Here is a 20030-nt window from a genome sequence, read left to right on the forward strand (position 1 = left end):
AGAAGAAATAATGACAACTCTATAACATTCTATTTTCAACTTCGGGGCACAGAACTTGTTAAATGTTATTTTTATTTTAAAATGATGGTAGCAGAGATAGGATTGTGACATAATGTATTGTAACGGATTCATTTACTCATTTTGGCAAATCCACCTATTAATTATCTCAACCTCATTCTACCAATAGGGTTAACCTGATTACTCACCAGAAATAAGAATCAATATTTCATGTTTCTATTTCCCAAATTTTTGTCCAAATATTCTCTAAGATGTAAAAGGATTGCACGGTATGTTAAAAAAAAATGAGATTTTCATCACCTTTGACTCAGAAATCTAGCAGTTATAAGAAATGTTATCCTTCTAAAGGATTCTTGATGGAGGATCATAGTGGTAATAATTAATTGTAATTTGTTCTGATTCTGACTTTTGATTTTGAGGCAATAGAGACATACCAGTCCTGAAACGCATCTGGTAAGTAGGAGAGCTGTCTGGTTGGTGTCTTGTTTTAACTTTTCACAGCTTCTAAGAAAACCATTGTCCTATATTTTCATATGGCATCTCAGACAGGTGTATACTATTCTTTTTATATATATATATATTTTTTAAGGCTTTTTTAAAAATTTATTTATTTTGACAGACCACAAGTAGGCAGAAAGGCAGGCAGAGAGAGAGGAAGGGAAGCAGGCTCCCCGCTGAGCAGAGAGCCCAATGTGGGGTTCCATCCTAGGACCCTGGATCATGACCTGAGCAGAAGGCAGAGGCTTTAACCCACTGAGCCACCCAGGCACCCCAGGTGTATACTGTTTTTAGGAGTGATTACTCATCCTTTGGAATTTTAGTGCTCTGTCCCTGTGGATTTGCCTGTAACCACTTCTCATCTTCCAAAGCATGAAACACCATAGCTTATTTTGGATGTTTAATTGATTCAACATTAATGCTGCTATGACAATTTCATAATTCCTTCACATTGATAAGTTAAATTATGAAAGGTCTATTACATCTAGAGAATATGTTTCCATAAACATACTTGGTAATAATCAGACTTGAACAATGGATAACAGTACATTTGCGACCAGAGGAGAATGGTTCATTGGCTCTCCAGAAAAAGCATATCAGTAAGTATCCGGCTGATACACTCATGTGTGGAATTGGTAGGAAGTTACACAGAGGACAACACTTCCCAGCTCGGGCTGATGCCCACATGTATATCATATGAGCCTTGAATGATTGAGATGCATTTCTTTTTGACTATCTTTTGACTATTTTCTTACATTAAAACCAGTCAAATTTTGGGAAGGCGAACTTATTCATTCTTTTAACCATTTCTGTGAGCACTAGATTTGCATCATATGTCAAGTTTTATCAGAATAATAAAGACGTCATTGATTCACTTGGTCTATTACATGAACGGAATATAGCAAAAATGAGACTGCTTACTTTTAGGGGAATGACAGTGGAAAATAAAGAAATTTCTTAGACACACTGCTTCAAGAACTTCAGATTGGAGCTAATGATGTTGAAGTGTTTGTTATTGATACAGTAAGAACTAAAATGGTCTTGTTGTCATTCAAGGTACACATCGGACATTTGGAAAACAGCAATGGCAACAGCTGAATGACACATTTAATGCCTGGAAACAAAATTTGAAGAAAGTGAAAAAGAGCCTTTTGAGTCTTTCTGAAATTTTACATATGTATGAAGTTTATACATAAATTATAAGATAGTTGTTCTGTTTTATATATATATAATAATATATATATATATATATATATACACACACACACACACATATGGCATAAAATAGTTCTTTGAGAAAATCTAAATCATAAAAAAACATTATAAACTGAAAAGAAAAAGAAACCTGAACAGGAAGATTCAGGTGGTCAGAACTCAGGGGAAGAAACTTAGCCTTGCTTTGGCCAAAATGAAAAAGGATATTCTTTATTTTAAATAATATGTATACATGCATAATGAAGATGCCATCTTGAAACTGATGAGTTGTTGAATATTCAGTGCTAAAATGATTTCAAAATGGTAACTAACTTATTACATGGAATTGCACAGATAGCAGTGATCAAATCCTGTGTAATTTCTCCAGAACAAGAAGGAATTAACTGAATAAAAAACAAGCAAACAAACAAAACCAATCACAAGAGATCAATGTGGAAAAAATAAAGTCTCTGAGGGGTGAGCTCAGCTAAAACCCTGGCTGTGGGATTCTGGACCAGTTACCTTCTATGTCCTATGGTTCCCCATCTGTAAAATGAGGATACTGGAAACTCCTTCAGGGAAGTTGGTATAAAGATTAAATGAGGTTATTGCCAAGCATGAGACTAGCATATAGTAGGCACCTAACATTTTTTGTTTCATCTTTTCTTTCCCTTGCTTTTATTTTCCATAAACACAGAAAATCAGCAGCAGCATCCATTTGTTCCCGGCCTATATTGCTTATATTGATATATGATAATAAGTGTCCTGATTAAATTTCTCCCTCTATCCTTATTGAGAGCCAAATCACTTCTAAATCCTTCCTCATAATTTTATATGTATTTCTTATCATCATGATACAAAAGATGTCTGGGAAAGCAAATTCTACAATAATTATCAGCTGTGCACAGTATTTTACTTCCTCTCCATCGTTAATATTTTCAATATTACACGACAGAAATCCTTTGCCTTCACTTAATCACATTTTTCCTCCTGTCATCGATATAGATGCTGGTCAATCGATCCTCAAACCACATAATCTTTCTTTATTTCTTCTGCAACAATGTTCAGATGAAAACGACACAGGTCACCTCATTTGTTCATACAGAGGGCATAAGAGTGGTTGTGGCAGATTTCAGGTACTTACTTGATAGGCATCTAGTTTAAGAAGTATGTGGCCTCAATCCAACATAGTTTCCATAAGGAATTAAAGTGAAAATCTAACTATAGGAATAGTAGTTTCAGTGTTTTTGTGAATTCGGATGTGTAAGTCTATTCTCAACTATATGAAAACCATATATTTTCAACTATATTAGCTACTGTGGAAAAGCACTGGAAACAGACAAAAAAAATCAGTTTGATTCAAAACTAGAAAAATATACTGGGGTCAAGGAGCCCATGAAGATTCTTTAGTAGGGAGACGAATTACCAGGACCTGGGTTTCAGGAGACGATTCTGGAAAAGGGTTTAAATTCCTTAGGTAAGGCAGAACCTGATGCATTACAAAGTGTAGCCAAAATGTCAGATATTAGAATCTATCTAAAACTAATATTCTTGAAAATTTTTTATTTATTTATTTTAGAAAGAGAGTGAGAGCATGTGAGCTGGGAGCGGGGCAGAGGCAGAGGGAAGAAGATCTCAAGCAGACTCTACACTGAGTGCAGAGCCTGACAGAGCTCCGTCTCATGACCCTGAGATCAGGACCTGAGCCCAAACCAAGAGTAGGACACTTAATAGACAGAGCCACCCATGTGCCTCTACATTTAATTTTTTAATGTTGAAATGTAGTTTGATCAAAAAGCGGATCAATACATCCTTAAAAGACGACACTGTCGTCTGTCATATATGTGATGGAAGGAAGTATGGGAGGAGCCCGTTCTTCTCTGGATTCCTTCCCTTATAGCTTAGCTTCCTCTCCTCTCTTCTCTTAGTCGCTCCCCTGAACTCCTCTCTTTCTCATAAAACTACTTATTTAAAATGTCACCCAAGGGGCACCTGGGTACCTCAGTTGGTTAAACGTGTCCCTTAGGCTCATGATCCTGGGTCTTAGGACGAGCCTGGCATGGGGTCCCCAGCTGAGCAGGGAGCCTGCTTTTCCCTTTCCCCTCTTCCCTTCCTCCACCCCCAACTCCCGCTCCTGCTCTCTCTCTCATTCTCTCTCTCCAATAAATAAATAAAATCTTTAAACATTAATAAACAATGTCATTCAATTGCTGTTGCAGAGATTTTGAAAACTTGGAGAAATCAAACGCCATGGGCTGCTGTTTCATGGGTGCCTCTGATGGCTGGTCCGACTCCAAGTCCACCAAATTTAGCAACAATCAGAGGCCTTGCAGCCTCACTAAGGGAGATAGTACTTTTTTTTTTTTTTAAGATTTTATTTATTCATTTGACACAGAGAGATCACAAGTAGGCAGAGAGGCAGGCAGAGAGAGAAAGAGGAGGAAGCAGGCTCCCCGCGGAGCAGAGAACCCGATGCGGGACTCGATTCCAGGACCCTGAGATCATGACCTGAGCCGAAGGCAGCGGCTTAACCCACTGAGCCACCCAGGCGCCCGGGAGATAGTACTTTTGCAGGGGTGCTGGAATGCAGACAACACCTGATGTCTGGGAAGGGAAAATAAACAGAGGTAAATGACCATGCTGATCTTGGCAGGACTGCGAAAACACAGTCTAAAATGCCCAGCCAATCTGATAGGGCTGGAAGTCCTACACGCACAGTGACCAAAAAGGAAGTAGAAATCTGACATGTAGGAAGCAGGAGAGCAAAGGAAGGGCAGGAAGCTTAGCAAAACATGGAATACCCAGCAGTCCGAAATATCTCTGTATGTGTACACACAGGGCTCAGCTTGACTGACCAAGAGGCTCCAGTTAGAAAGCTCACCCTTTTATGTGGCACTCTGGTAGCAGTTCAATCCTACTGAAAGAAGCTACAAACCATTCACAGGGTTGGTAGGCAAAATTTCACTTTCAACAATTATTGTTTTCAGGAACAAACGTGAGCATCAGACTCAGGGAAGAACTCTGAAAGCTAATCAATTCAATACATTTCACAGATGAGAACATCAAAGCTCAGAGGAGGGAAATGATTTTCCCACTCCAGCTTTGCTGACTGGAGCAGAAGGAGGTAGAGAACTCAGGAATCCTGGTTGCTGAATTAGGGTATATCCGCCTTCACATAGCTTGTACTCCTACTCTACCCACAGTCACTTCTTGTCCCCTCTCCAACCCTCTCCTCCCACCACGTTGTCCTTCCCCCATCACTTTGCTGAAATAGAAATTTAAGAGAATTACCTGGGAACCTCCAATTATGAATTGTGGAAGTTGCTCATCATCCTGTATATTCCATCATTCCTAACAAGTGAGACCAACCCAAGTGGAATATATATAAATGGTGTTGACTTAACATTTTGTAATCATGCCCCACCTTGTGCTCCAGAACAGGTGGTAAGGAAAAGTTAGACTGGAGTGGAATGTATCACTGCTTCACATTTTCCTATGTGTACGTGTTATTCTGGTTGCCCAGTTTACCCCTGCGATGGGATAAAAAAAAACAGTATCACAATCACAGCAACAAATAATCTTCCTATGACTCTTCCTCGACTCACAATTTTAGGACTCCAGTCCTTTTTTAAATTTCTTCCCCACTCCTGGGTATTTCTGGAATTCTCCAAAAAGCGCATGTATGCTGATGTACAGAGCTGACATTTCCCACATTCCCTCACTGATCTTATACTGGAGAAGTTGTCAGTCAGCCACTCTGAGTCCATCTCAGAGCCTCCAACTTCTGCAGCTGGTCTGGAGTGAAACTTCTTGGGCTGCTGGAGCCAACTAGCAGAGGTCACCTACAGTCACCACACACTCCCCTCTGTCGTCTAGCTCTATGACAGACGTCATGTTGCCTTTGGATCCTCTCAGACTATTCTCCTGTGGTGTGTTGCCCTTGTATTAAACTTGTCTGCTTCTAATTTCTCTTCCCTGAGGATGATTTATTTACCAGAAAGATTTTCATGGGGCCTTATGAAACTAAGATTTCTGACAGACATATCCCACAACTCCATTAAGTTATCATGCTCCATATCCGTAAGATATGATGGACTCCAAAGCACACAAAGATGTATGGGTTAAAAATGTAAAACACTGGTGAGGGTTGAAATGTAGCCCACACTCCACTCGCAAACCATGCAACCGGGACTATGTCTGGTGAGACAGTATCTTTTTCTCATTTACAGTTGGGCTGTGGCCTTGCCTGAACCCTTAAATTGAGGCTTCAAACAGGAATCCCTGCTATATGGAGAATACAGACCATAAATCACATTTCCTCTGTAGTAGACTTTGTCATATGGCCTGGCAGTGGGCATAGAAACTGTAAGTATCACTAGGTAAGATCTGTGAGGTGGCAGGTAGTTCCTATCTAGGGAAAATCTCTGGTCTTGGCAGTCTTGTAAAAACAACATGAAGACAAAAACAGTTAAGGACTTTCTAAAGGGCCAAACGCTGGCTTTCTCTCAACTTCTAAAGCTAAACTCAGTTAAAGCCCATAACACGTCTTTCCTGTTCATCTGTTGAGTCACCGGAACGTTGTCGTGCTCAGGACCATATTCTGGTCTCAGACAACCTTCCTACTCCAGGCGTTGGGTGTTCCTGGTTCAGTACCATGTAACGTCATATTCTTCCTTTCTTGGCACGTAATACTTTCATAAAATAAGGAAATTTGATCCATAATTTTAGTATCATTGCAATTGTTGCTATGAAGACTTTGGGATGTGAAGTGGTCTAATGACCGTTAACGAAGGCCAGATTTCAGAACACCAAGTGGCATGGCTTCTATTCCCCTTCCTCCTGAGGGGTTATGCCCACTAACCAGCGAGGACTGCCAGAATTCCATCTTCAGTCGTTGTTTGATTCCAAACAGTATCTTACTGTGTGTAGTCAGCTAAACTTCTTGCTTTTTGCAAATCTATACTTCCCAAAAAGTTTCTCAGTGTATCGTTAAAGTTCACCGATTCAGCCCTTGCCCTTTACAAAAGTCTTGGAACCTACATACAAAGATTAAACCCGGCTGCATAAAAAGTCAGACAATCCAGCCAAGGAGCTGAAGTGGTTCCCACCCTTCACACTCGCCACACCCCGTCAGCCAACAATAAATCCCCTCCCGACATAAAAGTCCCTCTCCCCCACTCACCCGAGAGTAAATCCCCTATTGGCAGGAAGCCAGAATGAACAGATGTGTCTGCCCCCACTTCCTGGGGTGGGGTCAGGCAGCATCAGCTTTGATCAACCAAAAGGAGGAATTTCCAGTGTCAACGGCCCTCTGCTGAGAATGCCCCAGGGTCTACTCCAAGAAGTAAAGGGACCAGGGATTAAAAAACAAGTAGGAGCATCCCAACTGGGCAGAGTAGCACAAAAGACCTGTGCATCCCGAGAGGTGATGGCGTGATCGTTCCCATTTCTTGCACAGTAGTGTGAACACAAGTAAATCCACCTTTCATGGCCAGAAGCTCTTTCTGAGGAAAGGAAAAGCCTTAGTGGTGTTGAGTTTAGTCCTCCCTATTATTCAGTCATTCTTGCCAGTAAACTAAACACACAAGAAAGAGTATTAACCCTTATGCAACTCAAAGATGTGTTACAGTAACGTTAATTAGTGTTTGCATTGGACCAGACCGGGAATAGTTCCATGCACCACTCCGCTGACTCCCATAAGGCATCACCACTGTTTCCACTTGTGAATTTCCACTGGAACCACATATCACCATCTCCAGATGAGCCACTGAAGTTGGACATATCTGAGAGCCTTGTTTGGAACTTTGGTCGTATGACGAGAGCCTTAAAAAGTATTGCAATATCCCTCATAGAAACTAAGGAAATTTCCATGGTGAAGTAAGAGAAAGTGTCTTGCTCAGTCAGCCAACTTTTGCTGTACACAGCCACTCGGGAAAACTATCCATCAGCAAATGTTGTCTGTGATCTAATCTTAGTAGGAACCCATAGGACACTTTGGTGAATTTGTTAGAGCAGGCTAAGAATCTTCACAAATAATACTAAATCTCAACCACGAAGGTCCATTGCTCCTACACTTCCCAGTCCTGTGCAGGTTGGGAAGGGATAGGGTAGGAAGAGGAGGGCCTCTGTTCCAAGCAGGAATAAGATTCTTTCCCTTCAGGGGCTCTGCCACCAGACCTCGGAGTCCTATACTGCAGCTCCGCATCTGGCCAGCATGTGAGGGAAGACAGAGAACAGGGAGCATGTGCCAAGACTTTCACAAGCTCAGCTTGGAGGTAGTCGGTGTGCCTCACTCTCCTCACCATATTCCTTAGGAGCTGCAAGGGAGCCTGGAAAAAGTAGTCAAGTTCTACATTTGCCCAGCAAAGAACAAAAAATTGTAGGTTAATAGTTGCTGCAGAGTTAAAGCACGTCATGGGTCAAAGATTTGGATAAGAGTTTATGCATTGAAGGAGGGGACATTTTTGTTCTCAAGAAAAGGGTATGCCTATTCTAGTTTAGAAAACAAAATGGATAGCCTTTTCTGGATAGCATGGTTTTCTAACATTGATCTTTCCAAAACGTTCAGATGGTGGAAGATGCAGACAGAAGAAAAACAAAGCAATTATGGACACACGCACTCATGTCCTGTGACTTTGTCTGACGTGTGAACAAGAAAGACTGCGTTTTGCTTCATACACTTATGTTTCCCTGGCAGCTAAAGAGCTTTGCAGGCAAAGTCAAATTTTTCTAGCATAATATTATTTTTGTATTTTTTTAAAGGAAGTCTTGGGGCACCTGGGTGGTGCAGTCAGTTAGGTGTCCAACTCCTGAAATTGAACTCAGGGTCATGAGTTCAAGCCCTGTGATGGGTTCCATGCTGGGTGTGGAGACTACTTAAAAAAAAAAAAAAAAAAAGTCTTGCTCAGTTGTTTATTATTATTATATTTGATTTAAAATGCAACATGTTTAGGGGATCATGGAGGATGGGGATAGGTGCATCCTGGGATTAAGATTTTTTATTTTAATTTTGAAAAGTACAACTGTCTTGAATGATTTCAAGTTTGCAAAGTATGCAAGAAAACTCATATTAATGAATTAATTTAATTCATTAATGGTGTGCTCTGAATCAGTTTGGGATGTCACTCATATAGACAAGGTGCAGTACGTGGGAAGAAGGAATAAGTGTCAATTTCCTGATTTGGGGTGTCATTTGCTGGTGATTTAGGAGCATATTCTTGTTTGGGGAACACATTCTCAAGTGTTTCAGGGTGAACAGGAGGGCATCTTTGCTTTCCCAAAGTTCAAGAACAAAGCTAAGGATAATGGGCATGCAGGTGAATGAGTGTGGAAATGTGATAGCAAGTTGACATTCGGGGAATATGAGTAAAGAGGTTACCAAAGTTTTCTGTACTATTCTGACAAATTTTTGTAAGTCTGAAATCTTTTCAAAAGAAATAAGTAACCCAAAAAAGAAACTTCATCCTTTAATGTGAAGTGTCTCTGGTTTTCAAATTGCACACATTTTGATATTTTTTAGTAACTCCAATTCAAATTTAAATTGCTTTTAATTATTTCTGTGGCCAAACCACATTTTCTTATGAAATTTCATCTCAAGAGTGGACTTGGGGAATCCCAAGTTTCATTCAGGTTAAACATCTAACTTTTATTAGGTGCAAACTAGGTTTTTATTTAGTGAAAATATCTAAATTTATTAAACATACAGAAATTCATCACCCATATTATTTCATTATATAACTTAACAATAACTTAGGGTTTAGGTATTGTTATTGTCCTTCTCCTTTCTTAGATAAATTATCAGGATTAGGATTGGCTGCATATTATACAAAAAGATCAAAATGACAGTAACTTACATCAATTTGAAGTTTACTTGTTTCCTAGCTAGATGACATCTGAAATATGGGCTTCTTTCTTTCTGCTTCCTGCTTTCTGCTTTGCAATCTTCCATAAGTGACTTCAGTTCCAAAAATCCACTTAGGTGGCTGCCTAAGGTGGCTGTCCAAGCTTTGGACTCACATTTACATTTCCAGGTAGCAGGAATGAAATAAAGCAGAAACCAAGGGCACTCATCTCTTTCTCTTCAGGTAGCCTTGTCCCAAAGTCCCAAACATTACTTCTATCATGTCTCACATTACCTGATGCCCACACTCAGCTGCCTAGGAGGCCGGTGAAGGTCATGTTTTTGCTAGGCACATTGCTCTGAATTCTGCTGATGAAAAGTTCTGTCGGTAGTAGGGGCAGCCAGCAGAGTCTACCAAAGAGAGTGAGTATTTATCCTGGGTCACCCAGCTAGTAAATTGAGGAGCCTTGGTTGTCTAAGTCCAGAGCTTGGGCAGTCAACATGATGAGAAAACACCCAGTGCTTCAGGAGCTAGCTCCCCCGGTGCAGGCATCAGTGGCCTTTGCATGGTGAGAGGCCATGCAAAGTTGCTGAATTGACACCCGCACTCAGTATGGCTTCAAGGTCACCGAGGACATCAAAACCTAACATTACCATAGGAGCCAAAATTAGGAAAAAATTATGAGCACCATGGACTATATACCTGAGTATACATGGGACGTTCTTAGTAATAATCAGTCAGGAGAGACCCCAGTAGAGAATGGGGAGCCGGATTGTGTGGCTATTGTGGCCCCTGCTCTTCCCTGTGTCCTGGGGAGTGATCTGGGATACATGGGAACTCTGTAGATATAGTAGAAACCTTCAAATATTTTCTCAGAGTCTGAGGGCTGTAGGGGGCTCTAGAAATGGGTGGAAATGATTTGGACTCATTCTTCCTTCTTACCCTCTTCCTGAGCATACTTAAAAGCTTTTGCCATAGCTACAATATTCATCATGGAATAAGAAAAAACATCTGTACCTACTCCTGATCTTCTCCAGAAGTCAAGTTCTTTACATCTCTTTCAAAATCCTCCAAAAGCATTTGAGGGCATCTCCATGGGAGGCCACCAGACGCTAGCTGCCTACAGCTAGTCACCAAGCCTCATCCTAACAAACTGTCCGGAGGACAGTGAAGGGCCTGCCTGCGGCTCCAGTCCACACATCAGAACACCTCCAAGGAAACAGGAGAGAGCCGACAAGTTGCCAGTAATGGCAATAGTTGATTTTTTACCACTCAAGCTTGTGAAACAAGCAAGTTTGACACACACTTTATTCACTGTTGGTATAAGCTCATGTTCGTAATGAAATCTTCTTAAGCCAGAGGAGGAAAAAATAAAGTCTCCCCAAATAGTCCAAAGTAAAATTGCTTCTGGCTATTTCCAAACCTAAAGGAATGAGCCAAACCAATTTCAATCAAATCTTTTTGAACGCACAACAACAGCAACAACAACAAATTTCCCCTGAGTCTAGGGTTGCGAAGGTCAAGGTCTAACCTGATGTAAACAAAAATGTCTCAGTAGAGAAGAGTTAGAGGTTAAATAAATGTTTCTAACTGCAGGGATTTAAAACGGAACCATTAAAAATAGATTTCGTTGCCTGTGTAAAAAGAAAAGAAGGTAATGACTATCTTTAATCTTTTTCTGAGTTCCGAGTGAGAAATACAGGTTCATGAACACATTCTGGAAACAAAAGAAAAAGAAGTAGATTTAGGACTAGAAATATGAATAACAAGGATGGAAAATAACAAGGAAGGAACATACTCCATCTCAAGTGTAGTACAGCTGAGTAATTCTGATAGAGTAATAAAGTCTTTGAATTTTATTTTTAAAATATATTCATCTCTTCCCAAGTCATATAGGGCCATTGACAAAAAAAAATATAAACAAAACCCCAAAATTACTGCTAAATCCCAATACCCATTAAAAGTTCATTGTTATTAATATTTTGGAGTAGTTGTTTCTTTTCTGTGTGCCTTCACACCTGTATCTGTAACTTCCTCCAATCAGCATCACACTGTAGCAAGTCAAAGTCAGCATTATAATGTGTCACTAAATATTGTTCTATAGTCTGGTTTTAAATTGCGTCAGACCCACTCTCCTTGTGTACATGCGTGATTTCCTTCACAATGCCTTTCCTTTCATCCGAACACATATTATTTAAAAATTTTCCCCATTAAATTAGGTCTACAACTTATGTTTTCCTGCCTGAATCTCTGTGAATCCCAGATTCTTTCTTCATGATAGTTTGTTTCTTTTTTTTTTAAACAGAATTACTGGACCAAGTGGCAAGAACATATTTAGCAATTTACAAACCCATTTTCAAATGGCATCCAGAAAATCTGTACCCATATCATTCTCACCCATGTTTCTCCATCGTCACAGATAAATATGTGTCTATATGTAAATTGACCTCTATTTTAATAAGTGAGATATTTTTATTTCCCTGACTTCTGCTAGAATAAAACATGGGTCACATATTCAGTATATTAAAGTTCCTTTTGTGGTCCCTTGTCTCTTCATGTTCTTTACTCTCTCACAGCCCATTTGTATTTTTCTCATTAATTTATTAGAACTCACGTATGCAAAGTGGCAAATATTTTTGTCAGTTTTTCATTTGCCTAATTATTTTCTTGACCATTATGTTGTCACCACTGTTACAGAGAATGCTGGTGTTTAGGTAGTCGAATCTATGAATTTTTTCATTAGTTTGCTTCTTTATGAAGACCTTCCTTGTCCCCAACTAGGTAAATATGCAGTTTTGTTCAGTTGTGTCTCTTATATTTAGATTACATTAAAGCTGAAAGAATTATGACACGGACTAGCTTAGGGAGTTTTGTGGGATAATACAGTGCACTCACTAGGGACATGGCCAAGGAGAATAACCAGCATGTCCCAGGCTTCTGTAAATAGAGGGAATTCCTGACGCTGTAATACAGGAACTAGAATGAAGGAAAAGATTTATGAACATTGAGGGAAACTGTCCCTGTCAGCTGAAAGTCAGAGTGGTGTTTACGATTGTTGTCATAGCCAGCTCATGAGATCTGAGAAAAAAAGCATTTTCATATAGCCAGCGACTGCAGTAGGCATTACAAAAAAGTGAGCCTCACACATATGGCAAAGCCCAGTAGAAACAATTAATACTGTGTAAAAGAATTCTTGAGGCAACTATATTTAAAGGCTGAGCTTTGATTAATCACTTTTAAGCAGGCACAGGATTGGCTTTTAGAAGTCCTGATGGAAGAACAGGACATTTGGATCGGGGTTGTTGTCACACAACAAGATAAATAGAAAACAAAGAAGGACACAAACACCAGAGGAAGATTTTTTTTTTTTTAATTGAAGACCAAAGAGAGTGCTTTTCAGCCACATTTTTGCTAGCAATTTTCCCAGCTCCGTGTATATTTTCTTCATGTTGCCATTTCTGCCTGATTTGTGAAAATTTTGCTCCAGCTTAAACTTTAAACTGTAGCGTGGGTTCATCCTCAAATATTTTTCTTCTGTTGTTTTACAATAACTATGGTCCAAAGATCTCATTTGAGTATTCAAGGCAAGATTCCAAGGTGCACTTTCTCATGGGACAGCTGTCATCTGGATCTGGGTGCCCAGAGCAGAAACACTAGGTGAACAGGCTTTTTTTTTTTCCCCCCCCTTTTTTAAAGATTTCATTTATATGAGAGAGAGAGCGAGCACAAGATGGGGGAGGGTCAGAGGAAGAAGCAGACTCCCCTGCCACGCAAGGAGCCCAATGTGCAAGTTGATTCTGGGACTCCAGGATAATGACCTGAGCCGAAGGCAGTCACTTAACCAACTGAGCCACCCAGGGGCCCAGTAAGGAGGTCTTTTGGGGATGTACAGAAGCAAAGCTGAAGACCATCTGGGAGTGCCCCACCACTCAGGGAGTCTGCTGGGCTGGGTAAGGCGAATCACTGGTTCTGAGGAGAGACTATTGTCAGAGGAAGTTATCAAGAGAGCGTTAAGTAAAAAAAAAAAAAAGAAAGAAAGAAAGGAAAGAAGAAAGAAAGAAAGAAAGAAAGAAAGAAGCTAGCATTAAGTGATACACTATATAGTGTTGTCAAAAGTATAAACATAGATATTTGAATTGGCTTCAGATAAAGCTCTCCCACCTTCTGGTTGCTAAAACATATGCAAGCTATTTAATTTCACTAAGCCTCCTATTCCCAATCTGTAAAATAAAGTGAATGTTCTCAACACCATCCAGTTGAAGTGAGGATTAAATGAGATAATGTATATTAGGCATTTAATCTTCCAGCCACATAGTCACAATTATTTATTGGCTCAATAAATGGGGACGATTCCTGTCATTATAAATAACAAATGAGGAGAATTAATCATGTGTTCCCAGAACAGACCCTCCATAAAAATTCAAGCAAAATGATCATAACCTAATATCTGCCTATGAAATATAATTGATTAGGATCCCATCAAATAGTATTGTTATTGAAATTCCTAAAAAAAATCATGTAAAAATTAAAGCTCTAATACAAAATGGCATTACCAAATTAGGGAGAAAGTGAAAATAACAGTCAATATTACAAGTCATTAGCGACCTCATTTAAAGTTGGGTTGCTCATAGGTTGGTAATAACTTATCATGATACAGCAAAACCAAATATTGATTCACTGTTCAATATTTTCGACTCCTTACCATATCCTGGACATTATGCTAACTATTCCCATTTAAATGATCTCATTTAACCTTAATAACCACAGGATGAGCACCAGTAGTCACATTTTACAGAAAAAGAAACCCACTCTATTAAGGATTTAAGAAAAACGTGTGGTATCAAACAGCAAGTAAATAGTTAAGCTGCATTTTCACCCAGGTCTTCACATTTCAAGCTTGATCCTCTGTCTGTACACCATGAAACAAACAGAAATTAATCTACTGTAAACTGTCCAAACTCACCAATGGCTTCCCTTGCAAATGTAACCGGAAGAAGGAAAACATACAACCGTACCCGTCCAATCTGAAACTAGGAAAGTAATTTCAAAGTTTTGGCTGAGGCTTTCTACAGCTAGAGGAAGAGCCATGAAGAAGTGTTTGGAATTTTTAGTTTGTTTTTTTGTTTTGTGTTTGCAGGAAACTTGGAGAGTTGGAAGGCATCAAAAGAGTAGACTGAGTTATAATATGGTGACGTGCGGTTAAAGGACAAGTCAAAAAATTCTCTCTACGGATTAAGATTGAAACATCTGAAAATTCATGTTGGTCTTTGGGGGAAATGGGAGTTTGACCCAAGAATTCCTGTTGGACATTTAGAAGAATAAAAGACGCATCTCAAACCTTCACTGGTAGAAAGATACCTAAGCGGCTTGGTCTTGGGGGTTGGGGCACAGCCACTTTGGCCTATTCCTTGGGACTTTGGGAAGGCAGAGTCCACTGGGTGCTTAACCCGGATGTGGGGAAATATGCCATCGGAGGAATGAGACTGATGGAGGCCTAGACCAAGACTGTATGCGGAGGTAGGAGCTTCCTTAAGCTAGATAAGGAGGTCACAGACGGAAAGATTTCAGTGCACCCAGAAGATGCCAACAGACCGCAAAGGCTTTAAACTGTGTAACTTTTAGTTCTTGAACTACAGGGATAATCATATGTCGTGTACAGTTTTTAAATACCATCACTCACGGTGTATCATCTAAAATAATCTTGTGGTGAAAGAGGCAGGGATGTGAGTGGAAGAGATCTACCCACCCGTGTTCACACACTTGTCCTGAGCTCTCCTTTAGCTAGCAGCAGTGCTCCCCCTGGGAAAGCCTGTCCCAGTGCCCCTCCACTGAGGCGGGACACGGAGAACATCGACAGTCTGGCAGAAAGCAGGCAAACTCCTTTTCCCCAAATATTTTTCCGAGACTGGTCACCATTTTGGGGGAAGAACAAACTGAGAACTGATTTATACTTAAAAGAAAACTGTCCACAACTGACCACAAATAATTCTGCCTCCTTCTAAATACGCGAAATGCCATCTACCAACCCAGCAGGGTTGAGTTTTTACAGCAATTAACGTTAGTGGGAAATAAACTTCATTGTCCAAACTGCAAACTAAAAGGAGCAGTTTAAAGTTGGATCCTGGTTCTCCTGAACTATAGTGTTTTTCTTCAACGTGAAAGACAACAAAGTTGACCTTCTGGTTACTCCCACTGAACCTAAAGGGCCATCTAAGGGAAAACAGGATGTGGCTAAGAACAATGACACCTCTGCAAACCACAAACAGAGCCAGGAGATGAATAAAGCCCTGGTGTTTTTCAGAAAAGTCTGAAGAAAAGCATGGATTCAAAAGGAGAACAATGATTGTGAAAGTACTATTGTTGATTTTGCCTGCAAACCAAAATTTTCACTTTCCTTCTCTTGCTAGTCTGTTTTTATGGGTATATAATGCCTAGAAACCATCTGTGCATCAACTGCCCTCTTGAAGCTCACTGTGTGGTTTTTAATGCCCATTGTCTTTATTGTGATCTTTTAAATAACAAGTTTGTTCAATTATTCTCAACAGGAATCCCTGGTCATATGAAACACAGAACATATATTTCATATATATATGATTTATTTATATATATAATTTTATTTATATATTTATATATATTATACACACACACACACACACACACACACACACACATATATATATATATAAATTTTTTCAACCAAAGCATTTAAATTCCTTAAGCTATGAAGAATGTTTGGGAGGCAAAGGAATTATTGCCAACTCTCCAAAATAATTCATATTTGGTCTAAAACACTTTATAGTAAGACTTAAGATTTCTGTTAAAACAGAGGTCTGTGACTAGGAGATATTTAGTACTTTTTACAATTGCTGTCACCATGGGAGCACCTGTGAAAATGAGTAAGAAGAGAAAAGATCCACTCCAATCAATAAAGCAATAACAATGGATTAAGCTATTACTCCCTGTAACACTCAGCCTGTTCCTCCTGCTACATTTCCTTTCAATGTCCTTAATCTAGGTACAAGGATTTCTAGAATTTGAAGCAGTTGTAGAGGAAGACATAATCATTTCAACCTAACTAATTTAGAAGAACATTAGCTCAAGAGCAAAATATTAAGCACAATCTATTAAATTTACTATTTCTGCTATTCAGCAATGTAACTGATCGTTACAAATAAGTACGATATAAAGGCAATAACCAAGGCACTTAAATTAAATGAAAGAGCAATGTGAAGCTATGTCATTTTTCAGGAGTTGATTTTACAAATTCTTTTCCTTTCTCACTCGCTCCCCCACCTTTGTATCACTTGTAAAAAATAATTAGAAATGGTAAAAGTCAATATAAATGTCCAGATCCTTGTGTGTGAATAGGCTATTCATGAAAAAGTTGGCTCGCCCATTTAAGGGTCACCAAGTGCAACACAGAAGCTCCTGTTAACTTGGAGAGGAAAATGGAGGCACGAATATTTCTTCTTGGATCTTAGAGACAGAGGGTTAGGCTGGTGGTCCCATAGTTTCCTAATGACCTAATCTATATCCTTGTTTGCATCTCAACTTTAAAAAAGTCGTCTTACTGTTTCTAATCGCGAAACCTACTAAGGTATAAGCTCCTTGAGGGCAGGAACGAAGATTATTTGTCTTGTTTTTCTCCCCTCAAGATTCACAAAGTGTTTGGCCCATATCTTTGCAACAGCTTAATAATTGCCTGATGAAAGATACAACATTTGCTCAAAACGTACTTTAAAAAAATCTGATCCTTGATTTTAAACTTGGCACCTTTTCCTTTATATTTCCAGCTTACCCAGCTTTCACTTAGGTAACAACAGCAACTTATTAAACCAGAATGACATCTCCCACGAATTAGTCTGATTATCCACGAACATCCCTTCTTTGAATTCTGTTTTGCTATTTACCTTATTTTATTTTATTTTTCCATCTTGGCACTTGAATACCGTCTGTGTTTTGCTAAAATGATATTGCTGACGTAGGTAGAAAACACTTGAAATTTATGTGTTCTGCAATTTCTTACATTTTGTTGCTGGAACACTTTGAAATCCTTCAATTTTGTACAGAAACTGTCAACATAAAGGACAAACTGGTGATTTATAGATAGAAATGTGAGTCTAAATTTCTGTGTTGCCAAGCTGCTCATTTTAAAAGCACAGTGAATTACAGGAGAAGTAAATCCACAGAACTGGAATGCTTTACTTTATTTCTCAAAGTATGAGTGATAAGCAATGTTCTTCTTCAGTGAATGATTTTTGTTTATCTCATTGATCATTTGCACTGATAAATGTCTCATCCAAGTTCCTAGTCATATCTTTTTTTTTAAAGAAATAATTACAGTAATCTTTTGGGGATATTGAATATTAAATATCCTATCCTTTCTTTTGCATTTCATGGCAGGCTCTAAAATTATATGCCAATTGGTACTGCAAGTTATGGTTTTGGAAAATGGTAGCTCAAAGACAATATGAATTTGATCCAAATTGAAATTATTTCAAAAGCTACATTATATAATAATGCTAGTGATATAAATACCAAATACAGAAAGGAGAGTCATGCCTACTATCTTGGGGGGGGGAAGTAAAATTTAACTTAAGATAATGAACAAAAGATTTATACTTAAAGAACTGCAATGACATGATAATACCTCACCCACCCAACAGTAGACTACAGCCAATTTTCCAATCAGAATGTAATTACACAGACCTCCAAAAAAGTAGAAACAGAAATTACAACATCCTCAATATATCCTCTTACACTGCTGTTACCCCTGGCTCTCTGTGTGTCCTCCTTCAAAAAGTAATATAACAACAAAATAATAAAATCAGAATCTCTCTGTTATCTCTCTGCTATCCACGGCTCAGATCTGTTCTTCCCTCTTCTGCACTGTCTTGATTTGGGTGATGGGCTTTCTCGTTTTCAGCTCCTCTCTCACACTTTAGCCTGTGGCTTGGCTGTAACTACTACGCTACTTTGTTTCTTGTACCTGAATTGTAAATGTTCTGATATTAACAGCTGATGCCAAGTGCTTGTACTCTTTTCAGCCTCTGTACCTCAGTAGTTCTTATGCGTCAACTCTTTTCATCCTCACACAGCTCTGTTAGTGTCCCCATCTTAGAGACGGAAGCCTAAGGCTTGGAGAGGCTAAGTGACTTTTTCATACCGCTAGCAAGAAGTAAAACTAGGATTTGGGTACGGAGTGTATGACTTTAATCAAAATGCTATACTCTCTCACAAACATCACTACCCAGAAGCAATTTATCTCTTCCTTGAAACCTATTTGTGTGCTCTGTGGTACAAGGGAATGACCATAGCTGGGTTCCAGGTATTTAGAGCCTGATAAAGAGGAACTGATTCATTAGATTTAATCATAGACACTTAATGTATGTGTCCCTCTGACTTAACTTTGGAAGAAGAGCAGTTTATTGGAAAATATGCTGTCATTCTCTGGGATCCTTCAGTTGATCTATGAAGAGCTTGGTCTGGCCAAATGGGGGTCAGGCATAGGGACTGAGAAAGATAATGGGCTATAGAGGGCAGAGATACCTAACTACAGACCTGTCATGGTGCACCTGCAGTCTGTGGCCAACTCTTTGGGACCAGACATTATAAAACCTGAACTGAGACACAGTTATAACTTAAAATGGCTGTGATCCTGCCTATTATTACAAATGAGAAGTTACCAGCCTGTCGAAGTAGTCAATCCACAACCAGAAAAGGATAATCTTCACTAAATAAAGCATAAGGCGGTAGGTCAGGAATCAAAATACAGTTTTATATTTATCATAATCTACACAGTTAAACGTACTAGCTACTCTTATTTAAGTAAATGATTATGGCTTTATTTTATTGTGCTTAACCCTATTAACTTCCTCTGGAATTAATGCTTTATGGAACATGTTTCAAAAAATGCTGTTAAATTTGTAAATGAGAGAGATGTTATGAGGGTAAGATGAAATAATATGCCAAGAATGAAAATGAAATTTATTGAGTGCCTTCTGAGAAGACTCTTTGCTAGGTGATTTATATGACTTGTTCTGATGTAAAACCCAAGGGAGAAAAAAAGCCTATAAAATAGATATTATTCCCATGTTACAGGTAAGGACACTGAGGAGGACATTTCACTCTCAAAGATGACACTGTGCTCACCACTATATTTCCTTTAATTTTCTCTTCAATTACTTTGGCATTATCACCCCTGTTTTTATAGTTGATGAAAATTAAGACTTCAAGAGGTTACATATCTGATTCAACATCAGAGATCAACCGAAGAGCCAGAACTGAAACCTAGCTCTAATCCCCACATCTATAATTCTTAACCGACTGATTTAAATCCTTGAAATTAATTTAACACTAAGAACGTAAACCGTTCCGTGAACATTCCTAATGTAACAAAAGGTGTGATCATGGCCCAGGGGCTATATAGAAAAGAATGAAAATTAGCTCTGTGGTAATATCCGACTGCCTACCCGACAT

General features: G+C 39.1%; 1 pseudogene; it reads left to right on the plus strand.

Annotated features, from left to right (window-relative positions):
* Positions 1 to 1082: 1082 nt before the first annotated feature.
* On the plus strand, positions 1083 to 1712 carry LOC116569983 (annotated as a pseudogene).
* The last annotated feature ends 18318 nt before the right edge of the window (positions 1713 to 20030 follow it).

The sequence above is a fragment of the Mustela erminea genome, chromosome 12 (genome assembly GCF_009829155.1).
Source record: "Mustela erminea isolate mMusErm1 chromosome 12, mMusErm1.Pri, whole genome shotgun sequence".
NCBI classification, from domain to species: Eukaryota; Metazoa; Chordata; class Mammalia; order Carnivora; family Mustelidae; genus Mustela; species Mustela erminea.